The 19,358-nt window shown below is 46.3% G+C and overlaps 1 long non-coding RNA gene across 1 annotated transcript; it reads left to right on the forward strand.

The window, feature by feature from the left end:
- Nucleotides 1-2,870: 2,870 nt before the first annotated feature.
- On the forward strand, nucleotides 2,871-10,798 carry LOC129737260 (uncharacterized). Its single transcript, XR_008734939.1, has 3 exons — nucleotides 2,871-3,141; nucleotides 9,590-9,816; nucleotides 10,653-10,798. It is a non-coding gene; the product is annotated as an uncharacterized LOC129737260 (long non-coding RNA).
- Nucleotides 10,799-19,358: the final 8,560 nt, after the last annotated feature.

The following is a 19,358-nucleotide window of genomic DNA, read 5'->3' on the forward strand; positions in this document are numbered from 1 at the left end:
GTGGTCAGCAGGGCTGTGGGGGATATTGGCACAAAAACTGAAATAAAACGCACTGTGTAGTGGTTCTACTACCAATGTAAATCTGTGTGTTTTGCCATGGCAGCGACTTGTTATGGGATGCGCAGATGAAACTCTGCATTGACAACAAAGTACAAGGAATAAGGTTGGTCAAGTGCCTCCTACCGTAGTCAAGGGCAAGACTGGGTTGGCCTCTGTGTTTGCCACCAAGAAGAATCTTGAATTCTGCTGTTGGCTGCAAGCCAGTAGGTGCCGAGTGGTGGGAACATGTGCCATGCCAGACCTTGATGTGAGGAATGGCCCTCGCTGGTATAAGAGGGTCATCCAGGAAGGAAGAACATAAGATGGCCCATTGAGGCACTGATTTGGAAATTGGAAACCGCCTGGTCAACCATGAGGCCAGACAAGTAACAGAGGAGGTAGGAAAGGAGGAATTATCCTTAATACCAGATGATAAAATCCAAACTGAAAGTACAGATCAGGAGCCAAACTATTCTAAAGAAAACTTAAAGGTAATTCAGGACATGAATGATAAAATAAAAATAAATAAGTGGACTTATTTAAGGGATGGTCGTATAGTGGTACCATCCAATTTAATATTGACCACAGCCCTATTATTAATAAGACGCATTGGGGAGCTGATACTTTATATGAAAGTCTAAATCAGAAATTGATTGGGGGAAACTTGTATACTGTAATAAAACAGGTGACTCAACAATGTGAAATGTGTTTACACAATAATCCCAATACAGCAAATAAAATAAAACTAGGGAACATTAGTAGAGGAAATTATCCAGGACAACAGTGGCAAGATGATTTTCCGAACTCCCAAGAAAAGGGGGGTACCAATATTTATTAGTTATGTCTGATATGTTTTCAGGCTGGCCAAAAACCTTTCCTTGTCGAACAAATAAAGCAAGAGAGGTAACGAAGGGATTGTTAAATGAAATTATCCCCCGCTTTGGGGTTCCGGCAACAATCTCTTCCAATAGAGACTCACACTTTTGTGCCAAAATAGTACAACAAGTGAGTACAGTATTGGGAATAGATTGGCAATTACATACTCCTTATTACTTCAATGTTCTGTTTGGTGCTGCCGAAGAATGATCAGAAAGCATAATGATCAGAGAGCATAATGATAGTTTTTAGAACAGGGGGGATTGAATAATGAGCTACGTACAATGAGTGATGAATGGTATACTACTTTTTTAGAAAATGATGTGCTTATATATAATTATTCAAAGCTGGGAGGTGTTCAAGGACCCTTATTGTCAACATGATGAATACACCAAGACCCTTAAGTGTCAGCACCACGGATGTACTAGACACAAGGTCCTTGGATTTGTTATAAGGGCCATCTGGTCCTAAGTTTCTGTTGTGTATATAACGCTACCTAAACAAGGAATTTGAATCATGCTCATTAGTCTATCGAGGAAGAGAGTCTGCGCAGAAACAAGAAGGTAAAAAAGGTTCACTGAATCACCTACAAACCTGCAAGACCACCACATTCCAGGCAACGGACTGATAAGCTAATTAACATACTAAGTGAGAGTAAGCGGGTTTAGGTAACGAACTGTGAGATGGTTCGTCACTTCAGGCATGCACGCTTGTGGAGGAGCGATCCCCCGTGCATCTGTGCTCAATAAACATACCTACTTTATAACTTTCGAGTTATAGAGTCTAATTCCGCACGTCAGTATGATGTAATGAAATGATTTAAACAGAGTAGGCATTTGCAGTAGAAATACCAGCTTGGGTGTAAGTCAGTGAACTGTTTTGCCTCTCCGCAGCATTACCTTTAATGTTCGTTGTTGGAGGCAAATCTGTCCTCCCAGAGGTATCAGCCCAGGAGAGAGGGGAGGCTGCTGCAGCCCCGCGCCCCGGCTGCGGCCAAGAAAGTGTGTTCCAGTGGGCACACGCGTGCCGAGCGGGCATGCCCGCCACACACACGTGTGCATGCAGTTAGGGTCAGCGCTAGGTTATGCGGTGTACACACCCGCACAGGCAGGCAGAGGCAGCCCCCAGCCCCTGGTGCCTGTAAGCCCGCCGCAGGGGGCTGCGCTTTTCCAGCGCCGGGTGGGCACCGGGGCCCGGGGGGCAGCGATCTCCCTCGGGCTCTCGGCAGCGGAGCTCGGCAGCAGCCCGGGCTGCGAGAGGGGGGCGGCTCGGGGGGCGGGGGGACACCCGGGGCGGGGGGACACCCCTCCCGGCCGGCGGGCGGTCCGGCACCGGTGCCGCGGGCTGGAGCGACCCCGCCCGCCCCTCCGTCAGGGACAGCTGGCGGCTGGAGCCGGTGGCCGCCCCCCGGCGCCGCGGTGCGCTCGCTGCGGGGTGCGCCGGCGGGGCCGCTGTGCCCGGGCCGCAGACCCCGCACGGCAGCCGGGGAGGGCTCCGCCGTCCCCCCCCCGCCCTGCCCGGGGGCGGCTGCGGGAGCGGCGCGGGCGAGCCGGGGGAGCTGCGGGTGACGGGCGCCCCCCGAGCGGCTGCGGAGGACGGGCACGACCGCGGCAGAGGCCGCGAGTGCGGCGTGAAGGTGCCGGTCAGCCGGAGCCGCCTCCCGTGGGGGGCCCGGGCTCACTGCTGGGTCTCCGCGCGGTCGGGGCTGTCGCTGCCGAGGTTCGAGACGTTTCGCCGCCGCCCCTCGCCCCGACACGCTCCTGCGACGGCGGCGCTGGCCGTGCCCGGCTCGGGGCAGGCGTTGGCCAGCCGGAGAGCGGACCCCTTCTCCGGGAGAGGCCGGAGCGAGGCGGCGAGCGCCGGGGAGCGCGCAGGGAAGGGAGCGGGCAGCCCTGCGCAGGGGGCGAACCCGGGGGCTGCGCCGCGGCTCCGCACTCGCGGCTCCGCCTCAGCCGCCGGCAGGCCCCGCAGAGCCGCCCCCGGCCCCGCACCGCGCCGCGCCGCAGGCAGCCCCCGGCGCCCCGGGAAGCGTTGCGGACCGACGGCTTGCACGTAGGTGGTCAGCAGAAGGCAGCTCTGCGCCTTAAGTGGCGACGTAGAGAAAAGATGTGAGGGCCTGCAGCGAAGCACAGCAGAGGGTCCGGAGGACAGCGTGTGTTGCAGGCGCTTGGCAGCACACGGCCTCGGGAGAGGGAACAGACGCCATGGGTCAAGCTGGGGCATAAGGTAAGCTCAGGGAGAACCAATTGGGTAATGAGACCAAACAGAAATTACTTGAACTGTGCATGAACACTTGAGTGAAAGTAAAGACCGCTGTGCCTTTAAATGGGGACGAGGCTCGTAAGACCCAGTGAGGATTAAGTGTGACTAAAGGTCATTGTAAACGGTTTTTCCAGGTGTATAAAGTATTTTCCTGTTGCAAAGAGCTGTGCTAGCTTTGTGGGTTTGCCCCCCAGCTCCCGTCCCCGCAGACACGCGTAGCTGGTCCCTCGGCCGTGCAGGTGCTCGATCCGTTGCACGTCGGGCGATGGGATCCGGCCGTTGGACGGCAGCATCAGGTCCCGAGGAGACGGTCGCTGCCAGCCCCGGCCGGCCTCGGTGCTCGGAGGGGCTGCACGACGTCCCGGTGCGACAGCGGCCCTTCCCGGGGCTCGCCCCCCGTCTGGGTGCGAGGGGGGTGGCGGCCCGGCGGGTGGCGGGCCTGCCGGGGTGGGAGATGCGGCTCCAGGTGCTTTGGCCGCCGGCCCGGACGGTGCTTTCGCCTCTCGTTACGCGTTCGGGGGAGGCAGGAGGGTCGCCGTTACCGTCAGCGAGCCCGTGCTGCCGCCGCTGCCCGGCGTCGGGGCTGTGTGGCATCCCGGGGTGGCGGGGAGCGGAGCGATGCGCCTCGTCTTTGCAGGGTGCTGAGCTGCCCTTCCCCGGGGCCAGGGCTCGCTGCCGCTTCCAGCTGCACAGGATTTGGTCCCGCAGCCTCAGGGTGAGGGCTGGATTTTCGCGAAACGAGGAGGAACTGCTGGCACCTTCTGTACTAACGGTCGGCTTGATTTCTTGCTGTGCTTTTCATACATTTTTAATAGCCAGGTGGAGTACAAATTGTAAAGGAAACTTCATACACAGAGTTTTAAAGTTTGAAGAGAGATTATTCACCCTCTAGCTGTCGTGAGGTTTCACCTCTCCTTCCTGGCAGGACTGATCTTCCAGTTAGAAGTGAAACAAGGTCAAACGGTTAAAAAAAAAGGTTTGCTTCTGTCAGGGCGAATCTAAATCAATCAAATTCCCGGGCACCAAAGTGTGTTGTGTAACAAATGTGAGTGCAAAGGTAAGCACGTAGCTACAGGTAGCAGAAGAGCATGTGCGAGAGAAGTTGTGGGTCTTCTCTCTAAGTTCTAACACCTTGCTCTTTGCGCTGTTCTGCAAATTTGCCTGGATTTTAAGTATGGACAGAAGAGGGAGAGAATGAACATGTGCATTTGATTTGCTTAATAGAAAATACCTTGGCAGAAACACATGCTTGTGCTGTGTATTCTGTTGGAGTTTGGCTTTTTAAAATACTCACATGTTCTGTCTAATGAAAAGCTGATAGTATCTCCCATTCACCTAAGAATATGTTCAAACATAGCTTGAGATATGCTGCTAATCACGTTAAGAAAAATGTATAGCTTAATATCAAACTAGCTAAAGTGCAGTCACTGGGGGATATCTTGGTGCTTGTAAACTTTAAATTAAAGAGTGCTACGAGGCTGGATTACCTGATAACCAGTACAATTGAAACAGCAGTATAAACCCTGTTTTTTGACGGAAGACTGTAGGTAATTTTGAACAGTGTAGAATCATAGAATCATTTAGGTTGGAAAAGTCCTTTAAGATCATTGAGTCCAAGCATTAACCTAACACTGCCAAGTCCACCACTAAACTGTGTCCCTGAGCACCACATCTACATATATTTGAAATGCCTCCAGGGATGGTGAGGCCACCCTGAAACTTGCCTGGGCAGCTGGTTCCAGTCCTTGACAACCCTTTCAGTGAAGAATTTTTTCCTAATGTCCAATCTAAAACCCCCCTGGGGCAACTTGGGGCCATTTCCTCTTGTCCTATCCCTTGTATCCTTGTTGGATCTGGTAGAAATGATCCCCAAATGGCAGTGTGTGAAGGATTAATTTAAATTCCAGATTCCCGTTGCCTGGCATTAGCAAAAATAAAGCTTTTGTGTTATTTCTCTTAACAGTTAAAAATTAGATGCAGGAAAAATAAAGAGAAACACTTAAGTTCTGAATTTTTTTTCCCCCCTCCATTTACGTTTTGGTAAAACAGAACTAATTTGCTCTCCTATCTGCTGTGCATCCTGCTGCTGAACTAATCTTTTCTATGCCCTAGATTGTTATTAGCTTTGTTTGCTTATTACTGAAAGATTTACTTTCTAGGACTCCTTTTAATTCCATTTGTTACTACGCTGCCTTTTGTCTTAAATGTTATTTTTTTGTAGTGTCCTTTAAAAGATTCTTGGCTTTTTCTAACCTGGGACAAATTTATAGTAGCCTGGTCAAGTTTTCCTAATCATTAATGATCTTCCCAGCAGGATATGTTCTTTGTCTTCTTCCTAACATGATTCAGGACACATTCTGTTTTAAAGTGCCCTTACCCTTGAACCATTGTGCTGGGATTTAGTGTATTAACCCAAACTCTGGTAGATTTTTCTTGAGGCTTTTCTCTGTCACTTTGCACAGCGCTCATAAGATACCTGCTGTCAAAGTGCTTGCATTTTAGTAATAACACCTTGGCATTGTTAAAGTAAGTATGTTTAAATTTTCCTTTGGCCGACTCATCTGTTTTTAATTCCTTAAATATTCAGATTTCTTCTGAAACAGGTCGAGGAAAGGAGCACTTGTTCTTTACAGATGATGAAATAGCAGAAATAAATGTGTAAATAGGCATGACCATTAGGGGTGTTTCTATGGGTGTGTCTGCTATGCCCAGAATGGTGTAAGAACAGTTACCGGCTTTGCAAATTTGGCTGTATGACCATATCACTATGTTTAGAGGTGCAGGCGTCAATAGATGCAAGTGTTTTCACAGAATTAAGAAAACCATCTTGTCCATGCAGTCCAGCCATAAATGATGCACAGAACAAAAAATGATAGAAAAAAAAATGTCTTTTCAGACCCATATGAGTAAATAGAGTATTCTGTGCTGTCCTGTACACGCATGTGTGTACATGTATTCGTAGCCAGTGAGTCACGGCTCCTAAGCCTGATTTAAAAACTGAATGAGTTCATTATAATCCCCCCCCCCAAAAAAAATATCTGAGGAATCAATCTAATCTGCTTTACTAAATGAACATGTGAAAGTGCTTACTAGGGATAAACCTGGGGACTCTACATATTTCTCTCTTTTTCCTCCAACAGAATGAAAACACCTTTGAGACAATAAAGGAGTTGGAAGAGGAGCCAGTGTGTCCCATTCAGTATTCTCTGTGTATCTGCGTGCACCGCTTCCCCTGTTTGGTTTCTGATCTAGAGGGGAAGGACAGGGAGGGTGTAAGGACATTGCAACTCTCAGAGAGAAGATAGGCTTTTGTGCTGGCTTCAGCCAGTTCTGAGCTCTTCGGGGCTTAAATCTCCCCAGAATGGGTGTTATGTTGAGTTCGTCTACTCCGGGGCAAATGGAGAGGAGGAGGGGCACCTGGAGGGAGGACCACTGGCGCAGGGGACACCCTGAGCATCAGACGCTGTTGGAACCACTGATGACTAGAGCTGTGACCAGGGGGGACCTCTCAGATTTCTCTGCATGGGGTACCCCAGTTGCTGGGACATACATTAAGCAGAGATTGTGCCGTGTGGTGGGAGGGTGACTTGGTTTGCAAAGGGGGAGCTCAGGCCAAGCCCCTGCAAGGCAGGTAGAACTGCAGATCCTCCCTGTGCTTCGTGTTCACCTTGCCTGTGACAACGTGCCGCAGAAAAGCTGAGCACAGCCCTTTGCTGACGCCCAGCAGCTTGTGCTCCCTGCTGTGCCCCTCTGAAATATTTTGGTTGATCGTCATTTCATGGCGAGCTCTATTGTCCCCACAGCCAGGGCTACTGCAGCAGTAGCAAACCAGGGCTTCTAGTTACTCCCGGACGCCTGCCTTCCTGCCCCCTCTGCATCTCCCCAGCTCACGGAGGAGGGGTTGCCAGTGGTGCCTTCTCCAGGCAGGGCACATCTGCAGCTTCCCATTGAATACCCTCCTTTCCTTTGAAAGCCCTGCCTCTTTCTGGCGGGTGGGGTTTGCTCATTTCCGTGAGCGCTTTTACAGGTGGTGGTGACATGGGAAGGAAAGGGACATACAGTGCTGGAGGTAAAGAGCCGCTCTGCTTCTGTTTACACCGTGTTTGTACAGCTGAGGTGGATACAAATCACGGGTGGCTTTGCTGGAGAACTTTGCCAGGGATCTAACTGACCGCCTGTTTGGGAGTCCCAGAGCAGCACGTTCGGTAACAGGAGATCGCTGCGCTGCCTGCCCTTGCCGTTGCTCTTGTGCATGCGGCAGTAAACACCTCCTCTGCACAAAACTGAGTCCGGGTAGAGTTCATGGAGACAGTGTTGGTAAGAATCCCAGGTGCTGCAGAAAAGCAGTCTGAGGTCTCAGCTGAGCTGTACTGCTTCAGAAGGGAGATTAGCCATAGATGCGTACGTGCTTTCTTTCTCAAAGTGGGGAAGGATGGTGTGGGATAGTCCTTTGCTCGGTGGTCCTGTGGGCATGTGCACTGGAGAGGAGCCATCACAGGCCACCTCTTCTTGAGCAAGCCACCACTCTGGGACGCACTGAGATGCTCAGCAGAGGCAGTTTAGGAGCGACAGGGGTGGCTGGTGATCTGTCCCGCTGCTTGGAGGTAATCCCCTCCATACAACCCTGAGATGCAACGTACCCAGCTAGAAGGAATCCCAGTAGAGATGGACAAAAAGATGAACACGTGCAGGTATTGCTCCCCAGCAACATGCGAAAAAATTCATCAGCCGTACATATCCTGGCATGTATCCGTTCATATGGAAGGTGAATATTTATGGTTTTTAGTGTAAGTCAAAAGTTGTTGGACAGTCTGTTTTGCCTTGGAACGAAACTATAAAATTAAATTTCGCAAAGCAACCCGTGTTTCAAATCCGTGGACAAGGTGAAATGCCATGTGCATGAGAGCGTTTCTCGTCAGCGCGGATCTTTGCTGTCTCTAAGGCAGTGCAGGCTGGGGCTGTGGGTGCTACTGGAGATACGCAGCCCGCCTGCACTGCAGGAAGGTCATTCTGGTCTGACTGTCAGATGGAGCTGTATGTTGTGCAGTATTGTACGTGTTGTGCCAAGCTTTCTGCAGGTAAAGAAAGAAGCAGTCATGTTATTTGACAACAGCAATCACAGGTGATTCTATGAAGAAATTCAGGGAAAATCTGTGGTGTATGTGATTTTGACTATTAGTAATGTGTCATCAATTTAAAAATAACCAGTGCAGTTAAAGAGCATGGGTGTTGGTCAGAAATGCCTGGTTTCTCATGTGTAAATTCACCAAGTCAGACGCACTGATGCAAGTGCCTGGATGAATCGGTAAAACAGGGCTGGGCTAGCCAGGGCGGGCACGGGCAGCGTGTGCAGCATGTAGTGGTTTAGGCAATAGCTCTAATTCAGAGTTATGATGGAGGTGCTGAACGTGCTTGGTTTTGAAAGCACACAGTCTTCGTTAGCTTCAATGGAAACTGCAGGATTCTGCTGTGCAAATCAATGAAACTGTGAGATACAATCCACTGTTCAGGAAAGTCAGAACATGTTTTTAAGGAGGTCTCTGTTGGGAGGTAAAACCGCTGCTGAAGCAATAGCAGCGATGGAGCGTGTGTAAAAGAGCCTGGGGAGACCCGCAGCCTTCTGGAGCCAGGCAGAATATTTCCTCTTCACTTGAGCTATTCCTCATGAAGGGAAGATGCTTCCTACAAACCGGGTTTTGTTCTAATGGAAATAGGTGACTGGTGAATAAAGAGGGCAGTGGAGAGTTGTCTTTTTCCCCATTTTTGGAAAACGGAATGCATTATTGTTCCAGTTTAACAGTAGGTGGCATTCGGTTCCAGTGCAAGTAGTTATCACTTCATTCCCTTAAAAAGAAATCCATACAATTCTATCGGTTCTGATTCTGAATCAAAGAATGAAAATAGCTTCTGAACAGGGTCTTGACTAATAATTCATGTGCTGTGATATCTGCATGGTGTGTCTTCATTGCCTTTCACTAAAATTCCTCTTTCCTGTGAAACCAGTTGTGTTTGTGGGTTTGGGATCTTTTTTTCTTTCCTCCCCTTGTTCAGGGAGCAGTAGCCCAGCACAGTTCCACTTGATTTTTTTCTGGTGGTGTTACAACTAACATTGTGCAGTCCTCCTAACTCTTTGTCCATCAGTAATGCTTTCACTTTTTTTGTTGTTCATGTTTTAAGATACTGTTTTCTTTCTAAGGGCTGTATTTTTGTTATGTCTTGCATCATGAGTGAATTCAAAGTACTTTCAATGGCGTAATACATTTTGTAGTGTAATTTTGTGAAAATGCTTCTCTATGAATTAAAAAAAATATTTCATTTTAGATTATTTCAGGGGTAAACCCTGAATTAATCAATCTTGGATGTGGAGTTTCTGTCTTCTAGAAATACATGAAGCTTAACTTTGTTTTTATAGGTTGAGAACGAAAAAAGCAAACAAAGATGTTCAAAAGTGCAGGCCGTGGCAAAACAGGAATGTGTGGATAAATTAAATAACATCACTAATCGGCAAATGAAACAAAAGATTACTGTAAGGAAGAATGACTGTTTGAAAATGGAGAATGAAAACACGATAGAAGAAAAAGACAAAAAGAGTTTTTCATCTGGGGAGAGCTCAAAATTGATTAAAATGCCAATGAAATGGTAAGCTAAGGAAATAATCTCTAATTCTTATTTGTAGTACTATGTAAGTGTCTTAGGTTTTCTAATACTGTAGTAGTTGAAGTAGTTTCCTCAGTGGTGAAAGCCATAGTGAGTAGTCCACTGCTTCTCAAAAAATGAAGAAAATTTCTTTTTAGAAAACACGAAGTGCATGATGGAGGTTCAAATTTATTGCCTGCTCTAAAAAAAGAAAAGGGGAAAAAAAAAGTAAACCCCCACCCAAATTCCTGTGATTTCCTTGTCAATACTGAGGCAAAATGCATCTTCAAAACCAGAACTGAAGACTAGAAAAAGCAGTTATTTTTGTAGGAAATGGCCACCTAGAAAAGAAAAGTAGGAACTTGCGGTTTGCTACTACTCCCTTTTTTAGGTGATTTTAGTGATCTCTGTGCAGTTGGTGTTTTCATTAAGTTAATATGCCCTTTGTCAGGAAAAGATGATAGTATCAAACCAATCTCAAAAGTCTAAAGAAGGCACACATATTTTAATGTAAACCTAAGCAGGAGTTTTTTCCTGTCTGTTCTTCAAAGATGAAGAACCTCTCTGCTCTAGATGCTTTCTGTACTGTGGCTATTTGGATATAGTCCAGCTTAACCTGGATCTAGCTCAGATTCCATGTGTCCCCCTGACTCCTAGGGCAAGGATTTTAAATACTTGGGTATCTTTCATGATCATTGCAGTCAGGTCTGTGATTTTATCATAGATATTTGTTGTCTCAGTTGTTTCTGGACATCATCTTAAGTATATCTGTTTCACAGAAATATTTTTTGCAAACCTACTCACTTGGTGATTTTTTTCTTTCTTTCTGTTTAATGCAGTAAAATTGCCCTGAATGCCAAAGTTGCAAACAAAAGTAAAAGACAGCCTTCAAAGCAGAGGGCTCATCAGCAGATGAGCTCTTCCAGTGGCAATCATGGTCAAGTACCGGATGATAGCACTTCCAGTGAAACATCTGAGGATGAAGGAAGGTATGCATATAAGGAATGTTACAAATACAACTTACTGATAAAAATTGACCTGAGAGCTGGAGGCAAGTTTGGGGTTTTGTTGTGTTTCAGTTTTTTTGGCAAATATGATGCATATGAAGATTCTTGTTCTTTCGTGTGACCACACTACCTGATGCGCTTTGTGTTGACAAACACTTCTTTTTTGTTTAGAGTGCCTTGAGCATGCTGGCCAAGTTAACGATAAGGTCACGTGCACAAATTCTGATTAATTACATGAGTGTGTGCACAGGCATAGAAGTATTTCATGTGTTTAAAAAGGGTGAGGTATCTCAGGTTTTTGCACTGCAGGTATCTCAGGATTTTTTGCCCTGCTTCTCGCTCCACCTTTTCTCTTGCAGCTGTGTACCCTCCTGACTTCTTGCCCACCCTGAACTTACTTGTGTGGGTTGTGGCAAAGTGAGAAAGAGAAGTTGTTGACGCTGTTCAGCCCTAGGTAAAAATCTGGTGTGTTATCAACACTGTTTTGGTCAGAAATCTAATACACAGTGCTGTGTGGGCTGCTGTGAAGAAAATAAACTGCATCCCAGCCAGACCCAGGACAGCAGAGAATCCAAAATTACAGTTCTTTGACCTGTAGGGGAAGGATTCTCAGTACTGAAGAACTGCCTTTTCTGGTGGCCAGCTTTCCGAAGAGGGTCTCACACAGGCAAGAGACGAGCTTCTGCAGAACCAGAAGCAGGCAGGCTGTGTCCGGGCTGTGCTGGATGTGGCGTGCCAGACAGGAGAGGGGGTCTCTGCCTGTGCACTAACTCAGCCAGGGCCAGAGAGGTGCAGCACAGGCAACGCACAAAACCGACAACACGCTGTGCAGGATACAACAGGGCCACATCATTTTCTTGATGTCCACAAGGCCGAACCAAAACCTGGTTCATGCTCATCTGCGACCCAGGCACGTTCCAGGCTGTCTGCCCTCCCTCCTCTCCCCTCCGTGTGTGTAGCTCTCCACATTACTCTTGACCTCTGCATTGATCCTTTTTTTCTGCAGCCACTAATTCTTCCCACTGACAGCAGGATGCCCCAGATTATGACCTCCAGAAACTTTGCGCTAGCCTTTCCTCTTCCTTTAGTTTTCCAGAGGGAGGCAACTGGGTGTCTGTTATTATCCCTCCCATGGCTGGAGCTCTCTGGTTAGGGGCTTAGGGTGGTCTGTCAGTTGTCCAGGCTCTGCAGCCGCCGACTGCCTCTTGTACCAGGGAGATCCAGCTTCATCTGGAAGCCAGAGCGGCCACCCAAGCTCAGCCCACCCCTCCCGCCCACCCATCAAAATAGCTTTGGGGACCATGCTGAGTGCAGGAACGCGAAAGACCGGCCCTGCTTGTTTGCCCATGGTGTGACAGTGAAGCCACGGGATTTCATGTGGAAAACACCGAGGAAGTAAGAAGAAAGAGCAAGGAAAAGCAAATCTCTGAGACGGTAAGGTATTTTTCTGTTTGCTTTCCTTTTTTATCGTTAGTGTTTGTTGGGGGTTGCATTTAAGTCTGCAGGACTGTGTCACAGCCCCCGGACACACAGGAGAAACAGACACTTAAGGCAAACAATGTTTGCCTCATTAGCTTGCCCTTCTCTTGAGTAAGTTCACAGACGGCTTGTAAGAAAATGTCAACGTCCCACAGAATCTGTAGTATCTGAAGCAGGAAAACAAATTCCTCTTTTCTTGCTGGTGCTTAAAGACGGTGACAGTCCAAAAACTAATGCTCTCTTCCATTTGGCTTAATGCATATGTGGTACGTCTATTTCAATAGTGGAGAAAAGTGATAATTTTATAGGGAGATCAAAGCTTCAGGCACACTTACTGCATGACTAGTTTTCTGCTCTTTCCAAAGCCACAGCTAGTCACAGTTGCAGTATCAGGTGCATCATTCACCCTTCCACTTCCGTCTGCATCGGGACTTGCAAGCAGTGAGCTGCAGACACAGCATTTGCCGTGCACCGAGCTTCATGTCTTCTAGCACCACATCTCAGCATTCCCTTGCAGAGTTCTGCGAAGAACACGTGCACACCCACCAGCCCCGAGCCCAGCCATCTGCAGGAGGATAGCACAAGAGAAAGTCCAAGACCCTCTCTGACTCCCTTCCACCACTCAGAGGCAAATCACACCATCAGTCATCAGGGGCTGGTAAAGACTGAACTTTTCTTCATACCTTTACTTTGGTCCGTCTCCATTTTCTCTGCTGTTTATAAATTTGACATGTTGAGGCTACCGCTCATTTGTGATCAATACCTTTCACAGTGAAGTGACTAAGAATATAAATTTCTTGTGTCTGCCACCTACTACACTGTGCTTTACTACAGAGCAGGACATAAAACAAGTTTATGGTGCCATTTTATCACTAAGGACCAAGTGAAAGCAACCTGAGATGGGAGCTGTGAGAGAAAAGCAGAGCTTGTTTTATAAAGTATAGTTTATATTCTTACAGATTTGAGCATTACTTTTTCATGGCAATGAGGCTTTGGGTTTCTTGTGTTTCCAAATTAAAAATATGATGCACAAATGGGCCATACACCAAACTCCTCTGTAAATTTTGCTATGGCAAATGTCAAACAGGGACAACGGTAGGGAAAGTGTGTTTTCCTTTCGCTTTCAGGAGTAACAAGGGGCATATAAATACTTAACTACTTTTGGGTTTGGGACATTTTCAATAAGGAACACCTGGGGAACTAGTTCAGCTTCTTAACCTTAAGCACAAAGCAAGGAACAATTCCACGGTTAGAGCTCAGGCAGAAGAAAACAGAGCAAAGAGGCAAAGCCGCCCAGCAAGCCCCACTGTTCCGCAGGGGGCAAGGTGAGGTCTGCGGAGAGCAGCAGGAGCCACAGGCAGGTGCAGGCAGTGGTGCCTGGCAGGGGCGGCTGCATGGGCGACATCGGCCCTGGAAGGTGGGAGATCAGCAGGGCGAAGGTGGAAATAGTATCTCGACAAGGACAGAGGAGTAGGATTAATAGTAAGAGTGGGAAATGAGGATAGCCACCCTCCTTCAGTTTACAACATCAGGAGAGCTCCCAAGATCTGGTAGGGGCAGCAATGCAGCAACTGGGGAAGCGAGGAGGGGCTGCGTAGCAAGGGAAGAGCCAGTGCACCTGCTGGGAAGGGTACGGAGAGAGGGGCACATGCAGCTAGCAATTACTCAACTTCTCCTTCACAAGTAGAAGGGTCCTGGTGGCCTCTCTGTGGCCCTCATTAGCAGGGAGGGATTTGGGAAGCATGCAGCTAGCAAAAGAAAGGACAGTCCGCAGGAGCAAACCGTTCCCGTTCTGCTGAGCTCAGCAGCCACAGGGAAATCTTAGCTGCTTCCAAAGCTTTCAGTGAGCAGGAGCGTGCTGCGGCTGGACTAAGGCTTCCAAACAGAAATGACCTTACGTGTTTAAAACCTGTGTCTCAGCCTGAACTTTCTTGGCCTCAATATACAGCTGACGGGTCTTTTTGTAACTTTGCTGACTGGGATATCATCAGTTAGGCACAACATCTGCTGTCGCTTAAGAAGAGAAGCTGTTCCAAGTGTCCTGAGGGGAGCAGACCATAAGAAATGGCTGCACGGTGTCTAACCCTGTGTCCTGTTGCCAGTCGTGGCCACCAGCAGGTGCCTGGGGATGCAAAGCCTCCAGTGACACGTCCTGGTATGCACTCTTGCCAAGAATGTGCAGCTTATGGACCTCTCCAGAGGGATTCAGGAAAATCTTTGCATTTATTAGCTCAACAGAATTTCCTGTCCAGGCTTTTACACAGTGTCCTCTTGAGATCGTGTAAATGGCCATCATTCATAGCATCCTACAGCAAGGCTTTCCACCAGTTTAACTACATATTGTATAAAGATTCACCCGGTTTTGTTCAGTGTGAACTTGCCTCCTGCGAGCTTCATTGGCTGAACCCTAATTGTCCCACAGGGAAAGAAAATAAACAATAAACTTCTCTGGCTATTTGTGCTTTTATATGCCTCTGTCACATATTGGAGCTTTTCTGGGCTGAAGAGTCCTGGTCTGCACAGTCTTCCTTCACATGGAAGATACTCCATACCCCTGATCTTTGCTGTTCTCCTATGAGCTTTTTCCCACTCTGTCTTTATGAGATGAGGCAAATAAAGCAACACATTTAATAACTGGGTGCAAAATATATCTAAACAGTTTCTCAGTTTTGTTAGCAGCTTCTGCAGTCCTTGACAGTTGCTCCATCCTGAATAACTTCATATTATTTGTAAAGATCGATTCCTCATCTGTCATTGATACCTACTCCTAAGTTGCTCATGAAGGTGAAAAACAGCCTTCTGACCATTTACTGAACGTTTATCCTTATCTTCTGTTCCCTGTCTTTTACCCAGTTATTTAACCATGCAACTGCCTTCCTCCTTATAATGTCTGAATTTCCTTAAGAGCCTTTGGTGAAGGACCTTGCCAAAAGCCTTCTGGAAAACCAGCAGTCAAGCCCCTATCAATATGCTTGTCAACTCCTAGAACCTGCAGGTTGGTGAGACAGGACTGCTCATCACAAAAGCCACATGACTCTGGCTCAGTATCTGATATAATGGTCCAAATCTGCATTAGATAGAAATTAAACTTCTAAGATAACACCAAAAAATCCCAGACATTTGATGTGCGGAAGGAAGAAGACAGAAACAGGGCAGTCAGTAATACTATTGGAGAAGTGCTTCAGCAGAGATGGTGAAAAATTGTGGAGGATTAAGAAATATTTCAGACGGAAATAGAAGTAGCAGTGATGAAATTTAACTTGGAGTAAGTAAACACACATTAGCCTAAAATAATCCCATACTTCAATTACTTAGCACAATTACTGTGCTCTGGGTAGGCAGAACCTCTCCGTAGGAGCAAACATAAATAGCAATATCGATTTCTGCCCAGCCTCCACCAGAAATTACAGAAAATACAGATAACACATTTTTTAAATGAGCAGAGGAAAATCAAACATATGACATCTTTATATTCTTCAATGCTATTGTTGTATTTGAAATGCTTTGCTAAAGCAAAGATTTTAAGACACAGGGACTAGCTGAAATGGTAGCAGGAAAAATAAGCTTTAGAGTTCCTTTTACTGTAACATTTGGCAGTGCGAATGGAGAGAAAGAAAAGGAAAGAAGCGGCATGTTTTACAATTATTGGGAAATATATTTAACATGTGTAAGTAAACTGTGGGATTCACTGCTGCAGGAGGCAAAATGCCTGTGATGACCTTGAATGATTAAATGACACATCCCAAAATATCGTGAAGGAAATCACATGGGCAAGGCCACAAACAGGAGTCAGAAAAAGATATTCCACATTAATCTGTAATATTAGAGAACTGACTAACAACAATAGGAATTATTGGTCCTTGAGGAACTTTTCACTGGATGGATCAGAACATGGTGTGTGTGGGGTGATTTTCCTTTTGAAAATTGCAAAGTAATAAATATGAAATGTAAAAAAGTTTCTATTTTCCAAATGCTAACTTAACCCCTCCTAAATTATAGAAGCAGCTAAACCAAGCAATGTGTGATCAGCCAGCTAGCTGTCTGCAGTATTTATGGGTGTCATGGGAATAACAGTAAATGTCAGAACTGAATGTATGCTGTCATAGCCACTAATGCAAAGTCACAGCAACTTAATTCTTCCGGTCTTCTTGTTAGTGATACAAGGCTTAAAATGGTTTTAAATGCATTTAGAGAGTTCTTTGTTAAAAACCTTATGAATGTCCAAATGCTGGCACGTTCAAAAGAATTTTGGAATAACGTATTATGCTAAACTGTCTGAGAATGGCTACGCATCATTGTAAGTATCAGCCTGGCTTATCCATCTCCCAGACACTGTGAATTTGGACAATGAAGCCAAATCCAGAATTCTCATTTTGTTGTACCTGCCCTGACTTCAGTGGAGGACCTTCCTGAGCATGATCACAGCATTAACTGAATACAGGAACTTAAGAGCACATTCTGCGCGACACAAACACAATCCCACCCCACATCCCTCAATATAGAAAATCAGACAAAATTCCTGACAATGTGTGCAGAAGTCCAGATTTGGTCATTCTACAACCTTGGCGAAGAGTGAGCTACCAACTCTTCCTTGAAGATGATCATACTCTGATCTTATAGTCATTGATACATGAGAGTTTCAAAGATGTGTAAAGAGAGCAATGAATTTCACTGCAACAATGATGTAGCCAGGAGATAGCTTTTAAGGACCAGATTATGAGAGTATGTAACAAAGCCACTGACTTCCCTATTGTCATATTTTGTTTGTCATTTTACATATAGTCATATTACAATAACGGTAATTTTTCATTTCTGTGATTGGTTTGTGAGGACCAAAACTTTGGGTTTATCTTGCCTGAGGTAGTTCAGATACTTATCCACCTGGATCTGAAATATCTATGCTCTTACGATCCAGCCACTTGTCCTACATCTTGGGAACACATCAAAATTTTTCCAAAGTATGTCAAAAAAGATGATCTGTGTGAATGGATAATTACAAGAAACAGTCATTTAAGGCTTGTCCTACCCTTAAAACTTTTTGTATCAGAAGATGCTTATCTAGCCAAACTGCTTTGCAACTCAGGCTGACCAGAGCACACCCGTTGCTACCGTAGCTCAGCTGACAGTATCTTATGAAGCTGCATTAGCTTGGATTAGGACCACCAACTAAATTCCTGCGCTCTGCACCCCAAAATCATGATAGTAGTGCATGAATTTTTGGGAGCATGAATTTATAGAGCACTCGTCTTGATAAACATCAAAGTCATCAACCCTCTTTCCTCCACAGACAATGGAGTAGAGCCCTATGCTGGGAGCCCTCACCAGCATCTTCTGGTTCTCAAATGCTGACTTAGGGGGGGCTGCCTGTCCTTGGAGCGAGTGTGCCCTGGGCTTGGGGGGTGTCACCTCAGTACCCTTCCTGTCCCCACCCCCACCCCCGCAGACTGCTCACCCATCAGACCCCAATCCACAGCACAGAAGGGTGCTGTTTGCATCCTGCTGACCCCACACCAGGGAACAGCAGGGAGTGAAATGAAACCGGTTTTATAGAGGGTGCAATTAAAGGAAGCAAGGGGCAGAAGTTCATCATCCCCCTTTAACAGGTGGTGAGTTTAGGTAAGCTGCTCTGATGACAGAACTGCTGTGCAGTTGGATAGCCACAGACTTCTGAACTTTGTGGAAGACAGGTCTTTGGTTTACATTTTGGTCACAAAGGATTTTTCTTCCCACTGACATACAGTCCTTGCCCTGACATACAGCAGATAAGCTAACAATAACATTTTTGTTCAGCTCTGCAGAATCAGTTTGCAAAATGTGTAATTTCCATCGTTAAGTTGGTAGGGTTTTTTTGTACTATATATATGTATAAGCAAGGGAAATGTAGAAAACTAGGAGGTTATTACAAAAGGTTGGAATGGAGGTTAAGTACTGGCAGAAGAGGATTATGAATTTCTGGCAAAGGCGCCCCTTCTCGTCTGTACAATGGACACATCTCTGGTGTCCCGCAGCAGGGAAGGAGAAAGAAAGCTAGCTGCAGAGAAAGGCACAGCTGTGAGAGAGGCACACACCAGAGAGTAACTGCCATGGTACATGGCAAATAGGGGCGTGCGGGCTAACAGCAATTTGAGTTCATATGGGTGAACAAGAAGGAAAGCACTGAGTTCATATGTCAATGACACAAATTAGTAATAAGCTATTTATTCTTGCAGCTCCCATCACCTTTGGCTAATAACAATCTTTGACGATTAAAGTAACCATTTAAAGTCCTCAGGACCAAATTTAACCCACTGACCACGAAGTGGCAAATGAATCCACTCTTGTGGCTGAAGTCAAGAATGGCCAGTGGTACGAAAGGGACCGCTGTTTCTGTGTGTTAGTTTTAGGGAATCATGCTCTGCATTTCAGTTATGGACTACGTATTGCTGGCTCTGCCCTGAGTTACGGATGATACACTAAAAACCTCATCTGTCCCACCATCAGGTAGTCATGGTCTTCTGGCACTCTTGCTGCACAAGGAGAGAGAAACCCAGATTCATTTCACTGAAGTAATGCAAAAGACAACCTCAGGAATGCCAAGAAGAATTTATTGTGAAATGGACATTTTTCTGGATTTTTCAGATTTGCTTTACTTAAGTTTTAGCTGTTTACACTGAGCAACATAATTCTTAATAAGTTATTACCGAGGGGAAAAAAATTGCAAAGCGTCTTGGGAAGATGACAGCATGAGCTTACTAGAATCGTAGGCCATTAATTCCTTGGGTAAAGCAACATCCTTCTGTGGTGCTGGATTTTAGGTTTGATATGACAACACTGACAAAATTTCTGCTTCTGGTTTAATTTGAAGTGTGAAACTCTGTTAAGCAACCCAACCCAAACATCATTTTCCTCACTTCAGCTATGCAGAAGAGCAGAGGGATTTTGCTTTCAGTTTAAAAATAGGAACAGTTTCCCATCAGCTTATTCAATTTTGTTCCCTTTCTGGAACTTACTGCGCTTTTACTTGCCTTGGTGGTTAGGGGCTGTGCTGTAAACCAAAGCAATAAGGACGACTTTAGTTAA

The sequence above is a fragment of the Falco cherrug genome, chromosome 13 (genome assembly GCF_023634085.1).
Source record: "Falco cherrug isolate bFalChe1 chromosome 13, bFalChe1.pri, whole genome shotgun sequence".
NCBI lineage: Eukaryota > Metazoa > Chordata > Aves > Falconiformes > Falconidae > Falco > Falco cherrug.